General features: G+C 40.6%; 1 long non-coding RNA gene across 2 annotated transcripts in view; it reads right to left on the reverse strand.

Moving 5' to 3' along the window:
• LOC111946746 (uncharacterized) overlaps positions 1 to 17,559 on the reverse strand; it is a 97,987-nt gene that overhangs the window by 56,417 nt on the left and 24,011 nt on the right. The window lies entirely within an intron of this gene.

Genomic DNA, 17,559 nt, shown 5'->3' on the forward strand with positions numbered 1-17,559 from the left:
GTCTGCTGAAGCACAAAATAGCCTAAATTGATATTTTGCAGACGGGAATGGCAAACGCTAAGCGGATGTGATTCCATCTTAATGACTGGAAGGTCATCGCTCCTGATCTGGGATTTTTTCACTTCCTTCACAAATAAAGAAGCATGTGACAACACAGGAATGTTTCTGCGAAGAACTTAGCCTACAGGTGGCACACATGAGCAAAAAGGGTTGGAGAAGAGCAGAATGATGCAGCAGTAAAAAAAACAATGATAATAATATATTACATTACCATAAAAGCGACTTGGGGAAATTAAAAAAAAAAAGTATTTTTTTTATTCCAGCTGCAGATTAAATATAACATTTACACTCAGGTTTGATACTGAATTTCCTACACGTTTGTAAAAAACAAACAAAAAAAATCAGTTTTATTTATTATTTATTATCTTTTTATGAACAGATTCTGGTAATTTATTAATTTGAGAAAATGTGTTGCTTCAGCTCAAAGCTCAAGAGCATCAACAAAATGACCAAACCCCTCCGTCTCCTCCTCCTCTTCCTCCTCCCACGTGTGCATGTCTCCGGTGCAGAACTGTCCCTTAAAGCATGCATTCACCGGCTCCTGTTCCGGTTGCTGAAATATCTATACGCTGCGTAGCAGTTCTGATAGGCGGGGCACAGCATCTCTGCAAAAACATGATTTTTCTGTCTCCCCTCCATAACAAAAAATGTAAAAAAATAAAAAATAAGGCAGGTGTATTTTTTTAAGAAAGCACAGAAAAAGAAGAAAAAAAAACTTGGTTCAACAAAAAGACAAAAATGTCTCTTTTTTTTAAATGTCACCATTAAGATAAAAATCTAGGATGCAGGCAGGACTTTGGTGAGAAGTGACTAATTACCCCTGTGGACCGTCCTGATAGTGGAGAATAATTAGATTCACACAAAAGGAGCCCAAACCAGCATCTGAATAACAGGAACAACATTTTCAATGGAAATTTAATTTGATTTTTTTTATCCAGTTCCCTCTTTAAAATGGAAAAAAAAACTAGAAAAAGCGTTATTATGTGGTGAAAATAAGAAAAAAATTCATGAAATGTGCTAAAATTTGGTTCTGATGTAGCTGCAGCAAAAAAATACAAAAAAATAAAATCAATAAAGTAACAAACTTTACCTAAATCAATACACAATTAGATAAACCTATTTAAGACATATTATGAAAATGTGAATTAAATTAATTGTCTTTTTTAAAAGCAGTGGCTTCCTCCTTTGTCACAATTTAATTCAAGCAGGATTAAAAAAAATTGAAATGAGGGATTTTATAGAAAATAATTTGAATTGGAATGTCAGCCTTTTAGAAATTCAGGTTTATTGACACAAAAAATGAATAATTTAATTAAATGAGATGGAATTTATTTTAATAACCATTAATGTCCCAATTTGTGACCTTTTTAAGCAACATATAAAAGGTTTGTTAGTGACATGGAATAGGAATGAACAGTTTGATGACCATCACAAATGAATTTTAGAAAAGATGCTTTTTTTCCCCATATATATATCTACATATTAATATATATATATATATATATATATATATATATAGATATATATATATATATATATATATATATATATATATAGATATATATATAGATATATATATATTATATATATATCTATCTATATATATATATATCTATCTATATATATATATATATATATATATATATATATATATATATATATATATATATATATATATATATATTATATATATATATATATTATATATATATATATATATATATATAGGTGGGAGCATGCAAATTATGTAGGCCACTGTATGCAAATATATCAGGAAAGCGTTAAAAGATTAGAAGATAGACACACGGCCCACAGCAGGCGGAGGGGAGTGGGCTCTGCTCCAAAACGGCGTCCTATCTCCTCAGGACCGGAATAAGAATCCTAATCCTTTACCTTTCATAGTGATCTAAAGCCGATTTGAAACTGTCACCATCCTTGTTTGTGTTTATTTTATGTTCCTCTGCAGCTCAAGGCGATGCACACCCACTTGTGTGCACAAGATGTGCATGTGAAAGTGTAGGGAGACTGTAAGAAGGGAAAAGCGCTTCAGGCTGCTGACCAGTGAATCAGATATAGATCCTCAAGGCTAAGGAACGGACACATAAACAAAAATACAGCCTTCAAAATTTAAAAACAACACATGGATAGATAGTGGACAGGCAAACAGCTACAGGTAAGCACACAACACAAACCATTGACCGCTGAGCCGGCAGGCCTGCAGGCATACAGCTCTCCCTGTCTCTCCCTCCTGCTCTTCAAGGCCTTACTGTATTATTCTGTAAGCAGCAAGAGCCCAGCATTGACAGAGCTAATCACTGGAGGCAAGAGCTCTTTCTCTGTTTCTCTGCCTAACACACACACACACACAGAATGATTGACACACAATGGCAGTGAATCTATGCCCCCCCCCCCCCACACACACACACACACACCCTCTTTGCTTTTTGCTTTCTCTCTCAGCTGAAAAGACGAGGGGGGAGGTTAGTGAGTCCGTGTGCGATGTGTGCTGGCGGTGGGTCGGGTAGTAATGATGTCCAACACAGCGAAAGCAGAGCCAGAGAAGACGGGCTAGAGATGAGCAGGAGACTAATGCTCGTGCCACTCCTGCCTCTAATCCCCCACTCGGCCCCTCTCATCTGAGTGTGATCCCCGCGCTGGCAGAGGCCCAGAGAGCCGCTCATCCTGTCATAGTCTCACCGGTGAGACCCAGACCGAGAGACGGAGACAAGGTGAAAGGGAAGAAAGGACAGGCGTTATTTGTCATTCACTCCCGGCATTCTTTCTGCGGCGTTTAACCACACAGATACTCTCTCAAAGGCTTATTGATTTCACCAGGGTGAAGCTCAGTTAATCAAACCTGCACTGTATTACCTGCACAGTAATTGTAAGGTTGGTGCATGCTTCTGCTTCACTGGCAAAAAAAGAGTCTTTTCTATATAGCAGTACTCGGAGTTAAAGACCTGCTTCGATGAAAATTGTGTTTTTGGTGTTTTTAACATGTTCTTGTGGCATTTTTCTGATGATGGAGGACATGGGGATAACTCAGCTCCAGATTGCATTTCTGAGTATTTCTTTATTTAAATCTTTGCGAATCAGGAACAGACGAAAAAATGCAGATTAAAAAAGAGCTTGTTTTTCATGTAAAAAAGATCTTGAGCCGGCCACAAGTTCCCCGCTCTGCTCCCTTTGGATGCATTCACTTGTACAAATAGATTTATGTACGTCAGTTATGGGTGATGTGAGTGGGACTGCTTTGACAGTCCCACTCACAAGTTAGAGGTGAATTTCTAATAACCTACTGCCGCTCTGCAAAAACTATGTCCTAGAAAACAACACAGGTTTTTTTGTTTTTGGCTATAAAATGGCATTTTCTTACATTTTTAACAACACCAAATGGCTGTATATCAAGTCACAAACTAGCAGATCATCTTTGTATGATTTAAGTAGTTAAGCAATATTTTTCTTTGTTCATAGGCCAAATGAGGTCATCCTCACTTGCAAAAACGAGAAATGACAAGTCAGACTCTGAACTTCTTTTTTAAGCAAACAGCCAAATTACCGGTAGGTACCTTTGAGAATTAGGATGCCTGAATGTCTGTTGGTGCATGCAGCCAAACTAATGACGAATTCTTTCTGCATGTCAGGAATTAAACTTGTACACAAGAGACACACATGCAAACAAAACTTAACTTGGCAAGTGAGGTGCTGCAGACTTTATAGCTCTTTTTCTGAGTTAAAGAAGCCAAATAAGAAGGTAAAAAACAAACGCATTTTGAAAGTTTCTTTCTGCAGAAAAAAAGTCAGAGAGAAACAGAAGAAGAGCCTTTGACTTCAAAATAAAAGAAATCTGAAAGATGCTGCTAATAAAGTTGCTTGAACTGCGTACTCATGTTTATCATTATATTTGTATTGTTTTATGGTTTTGTTTGTTGCACCTTAACAGGTTGAAGTTAGCGTCTGATTTTTTTTAGCTTCTACCTTATCAGTCTTCTGGGTTTTTTTTTTGGTGACATGAGTTTGTTGGCCAAAATGACTAAAAGGAAGTGTGTTTAATTAAAGAGTGGACAGCTCTCCAGGCTGCACTCACACTCTCCTGCTATTGTCACAAGCACCACTCCTCCATCCCCTTCCCTCAAGAGTCCTTCCCCTCTGTTTCTCGGGGCATGAAGGGCCATGCTTTCCGGGCCACTGAGGCCCAGTCTGCTGACTCTTTCATGAACCTGGAAGTATATGGATGCACACGAGTCCACAGTCTCTGCATAGACTCATCTAGATGGTCTAGAGATAATGCTTTCACTTCAGCTTGATATCATCGTCTTTCTTTACAAGGAGAAATATGAACCTGTCACATGGGGCGCCTTACAGATTTGTTACATAGTTCCGAGGCAGATAAATCCAACAATAGGGGCTAAGGCCTTGCCCCCTCCGCATGCACCGTTAACAGGGCCGTGCTGATAATCAGTGGGAGAGGATCACATCTGGCCTGACAGCAGCTGCATCACTGCTTAGAGGAGCTGCCAGTGTGAGAAACACACAGGTCGATTCCCTTTTCTCCCTGGACAGAGTGGGTGTTCTTCTTATTCATTTCTTCCTTTTCAGTCCTTTTCTTTGAGGAAGCCAATTAACCTGGGAGCAGCGCACTAATGAGTTCCCTCTGGTGGCTCTGCGGCGCTCAATGGAGAGGAGGGAAGCGCAGGGTGAGCAGAGAGGGGAATGAAGAGACAGGTCAGGGAGGAAAGAATCCGAGCTGTGGCAGGGGTCTGCGGGGCTCAGACTTGGCAAGAAGGCAAAGGGGGGTAAGAGTTGGAGAGACGAAAGAAGAAAGACTGATAAAAAAAAGGGGTGAGGAGAGAGGAGGAAGGGGCTTCAGGGTGAAGGAAATGTCGGATGGGTTGATGCAGGAGGAGAAGGAACCGAGCACCATCCAGTTGGCCACTAAAGCCCTATCACCTAGACATTGTCAGCCAGACAATAGGCTTATCAGCCTCCTTTTCACTCCAGTCTGATTAACTGGGAGGAATGGGAGGAAGACGAGGGAAGGGGAAGAGGAAACGCCCTTGTACCAGACCAGTAAAATGTCAAAGAACTGGCCAGGCAGCCAGACAAACCTGCTGGATTGGGTATGCATCAATGATGACAAAAAAGTTTAAAATCAATGTTAAGACCTGTCCAAACTCACGTGCAATGCAAACTATTTTATTTAAAACCTGGTTTTTAGACATTCAAGGCATTTTTACCAGGTTTGAAGTCACCTTTTCTTTGCTCTACACTATTACAAGCTTTTCTCAAACTCAGCACAAGGAAAATGTTCTAACTCATTAAAGAACCAGGATCTAGAAATAGATCTTTTTTCTTCAAACTCTGGACAAAAAAACATTTTGATTTAAGATTAAAAAAATCAAATTGTACGGAGAATTTTGGTTTAATTTTAATGATGCTATTTCACATTTCAGTAAATGTTGACAAGTTAGATGGGCCTTCTTTATATTATTGTAGAAACAATAATGTACATTTATGTTCTTAGAATAAGTGTCAGTTTTAGATTTTATAAGGATTTGTTAAAAATGGACCAAATTGTACTAAGATCTTCTCAGTTTGTTCACATATTGTTCTAAAATTGTTCATTTCCACTTATTACACTACTTTTTTGTCGCTGTAATAAAAACTCAAAAATACAACACATTTGCTTAGAAATAGGAAAAAAATCGTATTATTGGGCTGTGGAACATTCAACTTTAAAATATTCTTTCCAACATTGAGCTTTTTTAGCTCATTGTTCTCTTTTTGAATGCTTGTGTGGAACTTATTTCAGGCGATCTCTTTTTGCAGTGTATCCTAAAGAAAATACCGCCACATGGCACACTGCAATAACGGGTAGCCTAAAAATAGGAAAAGAACACTAATAGTAATAAGACAATTACTAGTCAAAACCTGGTAAAATATCTTGAACGTTTAAAAAGTGTTTAAATCTTTGCAAGTGTCAAAAAGTTTGCAGCTTTGGGAAATAGATTTATTGAATCAGAACTTTTATAGATTTTATAGAGAACCTATGGTTACATCTTTAGATAGTTTAGTGAGTATACACGTGGGAGCACAAAAACACTAAGTCATTAAAACACAACTTTATATCAAAAAAATTAAAAAAAACACAACAAATTCAACAAAAATGCAATAGATGATTCATAATTCTGTTCTATTAATATTAATTGGTAAAACAGGAAGGGGAATGTGTTTTAAAGTCTTCATCCTGCCAGTCGAACTTTTTGATCTTGTCCAGAGAGACATCTTGACTAAAAGCCAGCTTCAGGAAAATTGTTTCTGACGTGGTTCAATTAGTCTGTCGGGTTATTGATCCTGGTTTGTTTGTTTACTTGCTTCCTGCCTCCCAATTGTATGGCCTTAAGAGCCATCTGCCACACAGAGATAGGGAGTGAGAGAAGGGAGGCAGAAGGTGACGGAGTGAATGGGAGAGCGATTCTCAGTACGTCTGCTGACACCAGAAGATGAATGACCAAAATTCTGAGTGGATCCTTGATGTAATGCGGAGCAAAATACAGATGGCAATGAGATACAGAGCTTGAATGTTCTTCAAAGTAAAGCTTTTATGGCAATGAAAAATAGAAAAAAATCCAAGGAACCCATCAAAGGTTAGGTTTACGTTGGAAAATGCTACCAGTTCAGACGGGGGGGAGGAGGGTCTTATAAAACCTTCGCTTGGTGCAACAAGTGGTTGCAGTCCTGTTCCTCCTTTTCCTCTTTTTTTTCCTCAGAAGAAAGGATGCAGTAATTAGAGAGCAGACCAGGTGGAAGTACACAACTCAAGGGCCCAGCGTTTCCTCGCCCTCTCCTGCACAGGAGGATGGGGAGAGGGACGGGGCTGTATGGGAGGCTAAAAGAGGGTGAACGTGACTGGAGAGGAGAGAGTGGCAGAAAGAAAACAGCTCGGCAATGACGGAAAGAGGGAGAACCGCAGCCGGGCTTGGGTGCATATTGGGTCAAAGAAAATAAAACGTGTCATTTAGCCAAAGAAAGAGGATGAGAGCAGTGAGTGGTGGGGGCTCGAGCTGGGACGGCTGAACGAGGTGAAGGGGAGGCAGAGACCGGGTTAGCTGTTAAATAGGGTGGGGGTCAGAAAAGAGGAGGGGGGTGGATGCCCGCCGTGATACAAATGAGGTTCTGAAGGCGGGGAGGGGGCCACCCACGGTACAACGTGGCCAACAAAGGTGCTTCTGTCTTGGCCTCCCTCCTCCACAGACCTCCTTGAGTGGACGGGATTCCATTAGCAAGCTGCAGAACCTGGGATCTATTCAGCCGCCCGTCCAGGCCTGAGTGAGCGCACAGACGCACACGCACAATGACCCACGCGTGCTCACCGCGCGCACACACCCTCATTCACAGACAAACACACATAACAACACTGCTAATTAATCCTCAGATTACCCCGCCAATTATTACCACACTTGTGCTAATTAGAAATTATTTAAAGCATTTCCCAATTAGGGTTTACAAGCTCAGTTGGGCAGGAGTCTGCCTCAATAATCCAACTGTTTTTTGTTTTTTATTTGGTTTTGTCTTCATGGTGTGTTTGTGTGCCATCGCAAAGATGCACAATTCTGAACCTCGCTGCGATAATCAGGCCGCATCGACGAGTCCCTCTCTCAGGACGGAGGGGCTGAGGACAAACGAGAGGAAGAAGAAAGAGGGAGAAATGAAACAACAAAAGACATGCTCCTTCAGCGCCGCAGCTATACTGTAGGTCGCTCTTGTTAGGGCTGGGGACGGTGATTAGGAGAGGCCACAATGAGGCCCGCTAGGAAACACATGCCAATTAGGTTACCAGGAGAACCTCGGCCCCCTCATTGCTATGGGAAACCCACCAGTCTCTACTCCGCACACACATGTAGGCAGCCATGGCACATCAACTTCCCTTTTCAACCTTTTTTTTTTTTTTTGGTTACATTCTGACATGAAGAAAAGGGAGGTGCAGTGGAAGGAGGAGATTACATCCAGAAGCACGGATCAAGTAAATGTGCTGTGGCAGGGAAGCAAGAAGTTGGGATAGAGAGAGAAAAAAACAGCAACTTAGATGGAGTGTGAAAGCTTTTCTGGATGAAAGATGACTCTTTCATTGACTCAATATGAGAAATGGACCCTCTTGCATTCCAAAAAAGGAAGTACCCGTTAGCTCCAAGAAACCAAAATCCCATAGATTTAAAAAAAAAAAAGGCTATCACCCAGTCATTCTATTTGTCAGAATAATGTAGTGGTGTAAGAATTAATCAATTCATATAATCCAACCAGATCGGTCTGTTTGAGGCAAGTTGTTAATCGAATCAAATCAACCGATACTAACTATTAGATAATCATTTAAAATTTGATTATTTGATTATAATAATATTGGAAAATACTATTTGGATTGAGGAAGAGTAGGTTTATTTTACTATAATTTAAAAACGACCAAGTGCATCACAGCAGACAACACACGTGATGTCAGCAAAGACTGATCAGTTCATCATTCCAGTCTAAACACTTTGAATTTAGCAAAGACATGTGACCATACACTGTGCAATGTTCTAATAATGTTCCCTTTGGATTATTTGGATGTGGAAAAACAGTGGGCTGAACTTAGGGAAACTAAAATATAAATGGATTTGACATGCATTCTTGTTTACTTGCTTGTTTTTACGCATATTTAATTTACACTTCATTATCTTGCAAGAAACACAAGGAATCTGGAAAACTTCACCTGCACTGTTCAGTATCAGCTATTTACCTCTGAGTCACACTGGTTTGATTTTTTGCTAAATGTTTTGGATCCATTTTAAGTCAGTGAATCGGATCGAATTGGGTTGTTTAAAATTGAACCCATATCAACTATGAATCGTATTGTCAGCCACATATTGTGATATGAATTGAATCATTGTTAAAACACCCAGACAGAATGATCATTCTTGCTCTGATACATTTTTCTAACAAGTTTCTTGTTAATCCTAATCCTTTTCAGGATATTTTTTTTCTGTAGTGAAAGTTATTTAAGTAACAAACTGGCCAGTCAGACGCTTTAATAAAACAATGTGGTCTTTCGCAAATGTTTGAAATGTTGGATTGACAGATTCTCCTGAGGGCGCGTTCGAATGGTAGGAGTGTGAAGTTCCAACAAGCTTACAATGCAATGACTAAAGACATTTTGACTCAGACTCGGACCAATCCCTGCTCACTAAAGGCCGTGTCACACAGGCATTACATACATTTTGAGGCAGGCATGATATATGTAATTCACGAGTGTTTCTTGCGTTTGTCATTCGTACACGCGCGCAGATGTTCATCGAGGGTTTTGACCGACAGGTCCTTTATGTGGATTTGGTTTTGAGCTGTTACGAATTTTTGGTCGGTTGAGAATTACACAGTTTACACGTAATATATGTAGTTTATACACAATTATCACATAAAACCTTAAGCAATTGTGTGTAATTTTTGTAAAATGCATATGAAAATTTGTCGCTTTCCATGACCGTTCCAAGTATGTCTGACGGACTTTTCCACCGATGTTTAACTTCTATATCGCGTACAGCTCACATGTCACGTAGAAATTACGCAATTGACACATGAATCACCAATGAATATCAAACAGCGCAAATACCACTTATAGTTCATGTTCTACTTTGATGTACGTGGTTTTTGTGTGGTTTTTTTGTAAATCTTCCATGGTTTTAACGTTTTTGTTTTGTCATACATCTGTGATTTCATGAAAAGACTACAACTTTTCTCACTTTTTCCACATATGACCAATTTTCATCCACGCAATATGTACAAAGTAGCTGTGTGGCCTTAACATTGTCTGGTTCCAACATGGCCATGTCTAGATCACAAATAAATGGCAACTGAATTGATTGAATTGGCTAAAGCATTTTCGATGGGCGACGTCACACTCACTCCCTCCAGTTCTCGTTTACAGTCCACAGTCTCTCCTGGTCTCTACCAGCAGGTGAAACAAAGCAAAGAGTTTAACTTGGTCTACAACGATGGACTCCAACAAGCTGCACCCGTACCCACTCAAATGTCTCCACTGTGATCAACCGCCGCCTTATCAAGCCTCGGCGTTAATACTCCGAGTTTTTGTTCTGACTTTTTCTTTCGTCGTGTCTCCAAATGCAATAAGCAGGAGGAAGATAGTGGAGGCGCAACAATGTTGTCCTGAGAATCAGCGCCATGACCCAGGCAGATATGGAGAGAAAACTCTCAGCAGAATATTTGCACTGATGATGGCAGAGATGTTGATTAATGTGCACGGTCCATGTTATTAAATAAACAGGGTGAATACACAAAACATATTGAATAAATTAGAGAGGGAACTGATCTCCGCTGCAACAGCTAGCTCATTAGAATGCATGAGGAAACGATGTTCTGATTGCGACAAGAGTCGCTTATTAAGCCATGTTTGTCCCCCGCCAGAGCACCACTCCTGCTGTACCCCCACCAGCCCCACAAACCACCCCTCTGCCCCAAAACACTTTCCCATCTGCCTGCCACACAATCCACATCAAATCCCTCTCTCCTGCACACTTTCCCGCTAAAAGCTCTCTGACTTTACTTAACCTCTTCCCTGTGGACATCACCAACAAATGACTAACCCTCTTTTCACCTTAACCCCCCCCTGCCTGCACTCCCGCCCCCTCCCCGGAAAATCCTTCATTGCCCTCCTCCTCCTCTTCCCCTGCTACTCTGCTGGGATCTGTGTCATCATTTTAATTAATTTCTAATCAGGCGAGAGTAAACTAATCAGGAGAGGCGTTAAACAATGACAGCTCTGGCTGCTCGGGCTCGCACTGGGGGCTGCCAGGGCTGCTCTGCATGCTGAGAGGAGCGGCGCATTGATAAACAGCTCAGTCCAGACAGGGTTATCGTTGCTCATCTTCTCTCCCATACATGTTAATATGGAGCACAATGCGATGCATATGCGGCCCAACTGCAGGCCCAACACCCTGTGGGGTCTTGACTGGCACAATTATTAAAGAACTCTTATTCTACGTCTCTATGTCAAACCATACATGTTTCATCCTACACAACAACCCAGCACATCTTTTTTTTACTTTTGTGGAATGAAAATGAGCATTGACAAATAAATACGCCTGACATGATGCTGTCTGAATGAACAGTACGGAAGGGTCTGCAATGTGTTTCACAAAGACTGCAGTTATCTGCAGGCAACCAGATCGCAATGTTCTGAAAGAGACAGAGACGGGCAAAAAAGGAAGACAGACAGCACTTCTTTTGGACAATGCACTGAAGGAAACCAGAAACAAAGTGTCTGCACACAAAACCTTAAATCAATACGAGCAGATCATAACTGACCACGTTTACTGGTCTGAAAATTGCTCGTTGCTGACTGACAGGTAAGTAAAGATACATCAATGTTGCTGGTAGATTATTATAAGTGTTTAGATGACGTTCTAAACCAGTCCTCAGTTGAGTTTCTGTCATGGTCTGGTTAGCTTCTTGTGCAAACATTTGTATGATGTCGTACTTTTTGCCTTTTTTTTTAGTTTAGGTTTGCGACACTTGTGTGGGCTAGTGTTAGATGTTCTTGTTTAAGGTCTGGCTTCTGGCCTCAAAGTACTACAATGTTAGCTGTGACCTCTCCGGCATCGTACCGGCCCATTGACTCGAAAAACGGTGTGCTGTGAGCACTATAGGAGTAAATGCTGCCCCCTACTGCACCAGGCCATGAGTTAGCTGTGAGGGGGAAAACGAGTTTATGAGTGGAGTCAGAGACTGCAAACTATCAACCCCCTGTGGCGGCGTTGGCGCGGCCCAACCGGTGAGCTGTGATTAGGTTCAGAGTCAAAGTGCCTTGTTCTTTAATCAACACATCCTCTTTGGCTTAAAGGTCTTTGGAAAGTGAGTTTCACTACTAAACGGTGCTCAGTCAATTACGTTTATCAGACATGAATGGAAGGAAACATAATTTCATCAGCTTTATAAAACATTAAACGTTTAGTTAATGATGTCAGATTGTATAATGTATAATATACTGTTTGTTTGTCGCAATTCTTTTTTTTACAGGACACATATCATGCTTTTGTTAAACCTTTCAGACTAAACTATATCCATGTATATGATCATATATTACCTCCGGCACACTAAAGAACGAGTTTTTGTGAAATCGTAGATATTTGTGCGAGACCATTTTCCTACCTGAAAATAAGACGACTCGATCTCTGAAGCACCGCCTTTGGCTCCTTGTGGGTGCCGCCCATTTTATGATGTCAACCTAACGTCAACCTTTTGGCCCACAAAAAAAAGATGGTTGTGCATATAAAATAAAAGTTTACTTTCTCCAAGGAGAAAGTGAGTGTGTGTGTGTTAGCCTGGGGTAGATGCTTGCAGCGCAGACTCTTCCTGGAATGGGCGGTTCCTTACTTGTCTTTGTCAGCTCAGGAGAACCTGCTTGTTTTTGTGAGTTGGGAAGGGCTGGTGCTCAGAGAGCAGGGTTTTAGACGAATTCTCAGAAATGCGTGAACGGATCAAAATATCGCTTTGGAGTAGTTATTCTCGGAAAAATTAACATTACAATACACTTAAAAGAAAAAAAAGTTGATTTTGCATGATATAGGCCCTTTAATAACTGAGCTGCGCACAGGCAAGGTGTATGAAACTCTTTAATCATTATATTTTATAATGTTTAATGTTCCAAAAGACTGAACTTTATTTGAAGTTTATATCAGGATTTTTTTTATTTTGAGTCACCAGTTTCCTAGAGTAAAAATCTAATAAATACAAATATTTTACAAAGACTATCTATGAATCCACTGTTCTGAAGATGAAAACCTGTGAAAAATTGTTTATAAAAAATAAATGTAAACATGTTTTCATTCAATATTTTTTGCATTGTGGTCTACATTCGTCAATCTAGTGAGCATCGTTGCACATTTGTTTTCCGCAGATATTTCTGGGATTTTGGATGTATTTTGGAATTGTAGATTCGAACAGCAAAGGCCTTGAAATGTTGCACCAAAGTTACTGATGTGCTTCCATTTACTTTTCAAACAGTTTTCAGTACCTAGACATGATTTGATTTTCAAAAGTAGAAAATAGTGTTGCAGGATTTTTTGGCTGGAAATAAGATAATAGCCAGTGTGTGGTCAGTTGAAAAAAAATAATATTGTATATTTCTTGTAGGACCTTGAAATAAAAAACAGGAGGTGTACCTGAGGCCTACCATTTGCCTTCTGGGGTGGGTTTTTTCCAGACCTTGAAGACTGGTGTTTCTTTGTCCACCTTCACCTTAGGGCTATGTCATACAGCCACTTTCACATTTTGGTTTTATTGCACGGATGAAAATTGGTCATACATCATACGTGAATACATGTGGGAAAAAATGAGAAAGGTTGCTGTGTGCAAGTAAAATGTTCACAGATGTATCACGAATGAACAACGTTAAAAACCCGGAAGAAGTATGAATAAAACATGCAAAGCACACGTAAATCAATGTTGAACATGAAGCATGCGTGACCATTGCCCTGTTTATATGCAATTCATTTGTCAGTTCTGTAATTAGAACGTGAAATGTGTGCTGTGTAGTATATGTGTGGTAGTTTGTTAGACATACACTGAACAAAAATATAAACGCAACACTTTTGTTGTTATTATTATTATAAATTGAGAGCTTTGCTTTGTGGCTCAGCTCTCTCTCTTCACCACAATGGACCGATACAGCGACCGCATAACTACGGACGCCGCTCCAATCCGCCTGTCAATCTCATGCTCCGGTCTTCCCTCACTCGTGAACAAGGTATTTACTCCCCCGTGAACCGCCACCTTAACGTGGTGGGGGAGTTTGGGAGCTCGAGTGATCCCAGGAGCTAAGCTGTCTGGGACTTAAGCCCCTGGTAGGGTCTCCCATGGCAGACAGATCCTGGGTAACGAGCCAGACAAACAGCGGTTCAGAACCCCCTGGTAACAGGAAACAACAAGGACCCGATTATGTCGCCCGGATTGGCGTCACCGGGACCCCACTCTGGAGCCAGGTCCGGGGTTGGGGCTCGCAGGTGGGGCCCGTGGTGCTTCTCACGGGCCCTGGTCGGGCACAGCCCGAAGGAGCGACGTGGGACCTCAAAAGGGGCCGGTGCAATGTGCAAAGTGGTTTGGGTTATGCTGATGTGGCCCTCGGTGAAAATGAGTTTGACACCCCTGCTTTAGAGTAAAGGAGGCATTTATCTGCATTTCTTCTTACGGCTCAATTTGATTTTATTCTTGTTATTGCATTCCTACAGTCTTTCTAAAAGGCGAGGAACTCAGCTTAACAAACAAACTAAACAGAAATAGACAGATATACACTGACCAAAAATATAAACGCAACACTTTTGTTATTGCTCCCATTTTTTATGGTATGAACTCAAAGATGTGAAACATTTTCCACATACACAAAATAACCAGTTCTCTGAAATATTGTTCACAAATCTGTCTAAATCTGTGATAGTGAGCACTTCTCCTTTGCCAAAGACAATCCATCCCACCTCGCAGGTGTGCCATATCAAGATGCTGATTAGACAGCATGATTATTGCATAGGTGTGCATTAGACTGGCCACAAGAAAAAGCAACTCTGAAATCTTCAGTTTTGTTATATTGAGGGGGTCAGGGGACCCAGACAACCAGTCAGTATCTGGTGTGACCACCATTTGCCTCATGAAGTACGACACATCTCCTTCGCATAGAGTTGATCAGGTTGTCTATTGTGGCCTGTGGAATGTTGGTCCAGTCCAGTCTCATCTTTGAGTTCATACCATAAAAAATGGGTGCAATAACAAAAGTGTTGCGTTTATATTTTTGTTCAGTGTAAGTAGAAAACCACAAATTTGTGAATGTATCTCACAAAAATCGCAAACAATTGCGTAAGACTAATGTAATAATTGCATATAAATTACATGATATACACATACGCTGGATAATTCATACCCGACCAAAAATTTTGAACAGCTCAAAACTGAATTCTCGTAAAGACCCATTGGCTGAAACCCTCGACGGACATCTGCGCACATTGACAAAGGACAATCCCAAGGAAGACGTTTGAATCACCTATGTCACGCATGAATCACGTAAGACCAAAATATTATGCGTGGAAAAAGCGCAAAATGTACTTAGAGGCTGTGTGACACGACCTTTAGTTGAAGAACAGGCACCACCTCATAGTGGATCCACTATATCAAATGTTTTGATTGGTGTCCATGTATTGCAGATGTGAACTTGTCCTTGTTTTTAAAAAGAACCACAATACTCTGATGTGACCCAAATTCTGGTGCAAAGCAAAATGATAGAAAGACAAAATTGTTTCAACTTTGTTTGGTCACACCATAAATGCATGAAAGCAAAATAAAAAAACTATTCCAACTGAGGAATTGCTGGAAATAATGATGTTTAAAAAGAAAAACTAGTATGAAATAGAGAGCATTTGAAAATACTTTTTTTTTAAATCACCCCAACCCCACGTCCCTTCATCACCACCTCCTTCCGTGCCCTCTTTGCCAAGTATTAGATTCCCATGCCAACCGCTTCCCTGGGATAGAATAAGGATTGCGGAGGTGGGAAGCTGAAACCCTTCCATAACATGTCAAACAACGCTGGAATCTAAAATGCGAGAGGGAGAGAAAAAGGGTTAGAGGCAGATTTTCTACAGGGAGAAAGAAACTGTCACATCATCAGATTGGTTATTCTAAGTCGAGGGATGTGGATATGGGGGCGATGGAGGGAGGGGCGGGGTGGCAGAGGCTTGGGCTGGCAGAATCTGGCAGCGGTACATGATGGCGGTATTTTCACTGAAGTAATCAGCCCTCAGGCACCAGAGTGGGGAGGAGGGTGGGAAGTGTGCATTTGTTTTTTGTTTTTTTTTGTTATTTGTTTTTTTTTTTTTAAGTAGGGGTGGAGGGCGGGGGGCTTGTTACGGGGAAAAGAGACAGAGAGGTTAAGGATTGCTGGGGTAAGAGAAGGAGGATACAAGGGAGGAAGACAGCTACGCTGAGAGAAATAAATCTGGGAAGCTAACCAAGGAAATCCTGCTTCTCAGATATGCAGCTGTGGAATTAAAATTGGTATAAAAACACAAGAACAAAAATATACTTCACACTTCACAAGCCTATTGAATTGGCGGGGGGAGGAGGAAGATGCTCCACTCCACGCTGGCACCGATACCTCCGGCACAAGAGGTAAACAGCTATTCTCCTTACTTCACTTTGTCAGCAGCATTGGTTTCAGGGAGAGTGTGAGTAAGTGGGGCGCCTGCAGGGGTCTCATCAGGCTACGGGGCAAGCTCAAGAAAGAAAAGACAAGAGCTCCTCAAAGACCAAAATGCCCCATGAAACAATTTCTACACCTCAGCGAGCCCTCAAGCACATCCCAGCGCAACAGCAAAGCATTGATTCATGATCAAACGAGCGTGATCGTCACTCAAATTCAATAATAACAACCCTCACAATCCAAAGCATTCTAAATATACTGTACCTCCACTTGAGGCCAGGATTAGGCCTTTCTGTGCGCACATTTATGTTGATGTGCTCCATTACAGAACAAAGAACGATCAGAATTGGAAACAAGCATGAAAACACAGATAAATGGTGAATCAATTAATCTTAAATGTGGAGAAATGCACTGTATGAACAGGAGCACGAGACAAACGGATGCAGGAATGAAAATTACGCAGGAGGCCAAAATGACAAAAGAGCAGGAGGACCTCCACATGCCAGAACTTTTTATAATCTTTTAGCTGCATTTAATGGGGCCCTGGACATGATTTAAAAAAAAATCAAACAAATCACTGATTTGTGACCGCTAATTGGCAGTTACAAAAACACACAGACTAGTAGTTTGTGATCAGAAATTAGCATTTTGTGGTTACAAATGAGTATTTAGTGGCCACAAATTAGTATTTTGCGGTTACAAATCACAAAATTTGTGGCAACAAATGTATACTTTGTGGGGACAAATTTGCCATTTTATGCATTTTAAAAGTATTTTATGCATTAATATTTTGTGGCCAAAAATTTGCATTTACTTTTAGCATTTTGTGGTCACAAAATTCTTGCGGTCACAAAACTAATTTAATGCTCAACAGATTGGCAAAATTGGCATTTTGTGCACACAAACTTGTATTTTATGTACATAAAATAGCTTTTTAGAGCCACAAGTTGGTATTTTATCAGCATTTGGTGGAAACAAATGAGTGGCTACAAACTATTTTGTGGAAGGAAAAAAAAGAAATATGGCGATATATCGCCATATTTCTTTTTTTTCAGACAATATTTATTTAATTACATATGAGCGTTCTTCAGCGTCTGACTCGTTTTCCACCTAAACGTCCAACAAAGTTGGCAACAAAGCATACTGAGCCTCTTTGAGCAGCTCTACACCGCACCAAGACAACAAGATCTTGCGAGAATCAGCTTGTTTTAAAAGCTAAATATTTAGTAGGTCTTGCAGTTTTATTTGTCATAAGACATGTACTACTT

The sequence above is a fragment of the Oryzias latipes genome, chromosome 21 (genome assembly GCF_053564925.1).
Source record: "Oryzias latipes strain Hd-rR chromosome 21, Olatipes_Hd-rR_3.1".
Classification (NCBI taxonomy): domain Eukaryota; kingdom Metazoa; phylum Chordata; class Actinopteri; order Beloniformes; family Adrianichthyidae; genus Oryzias; species Oryzias latipes.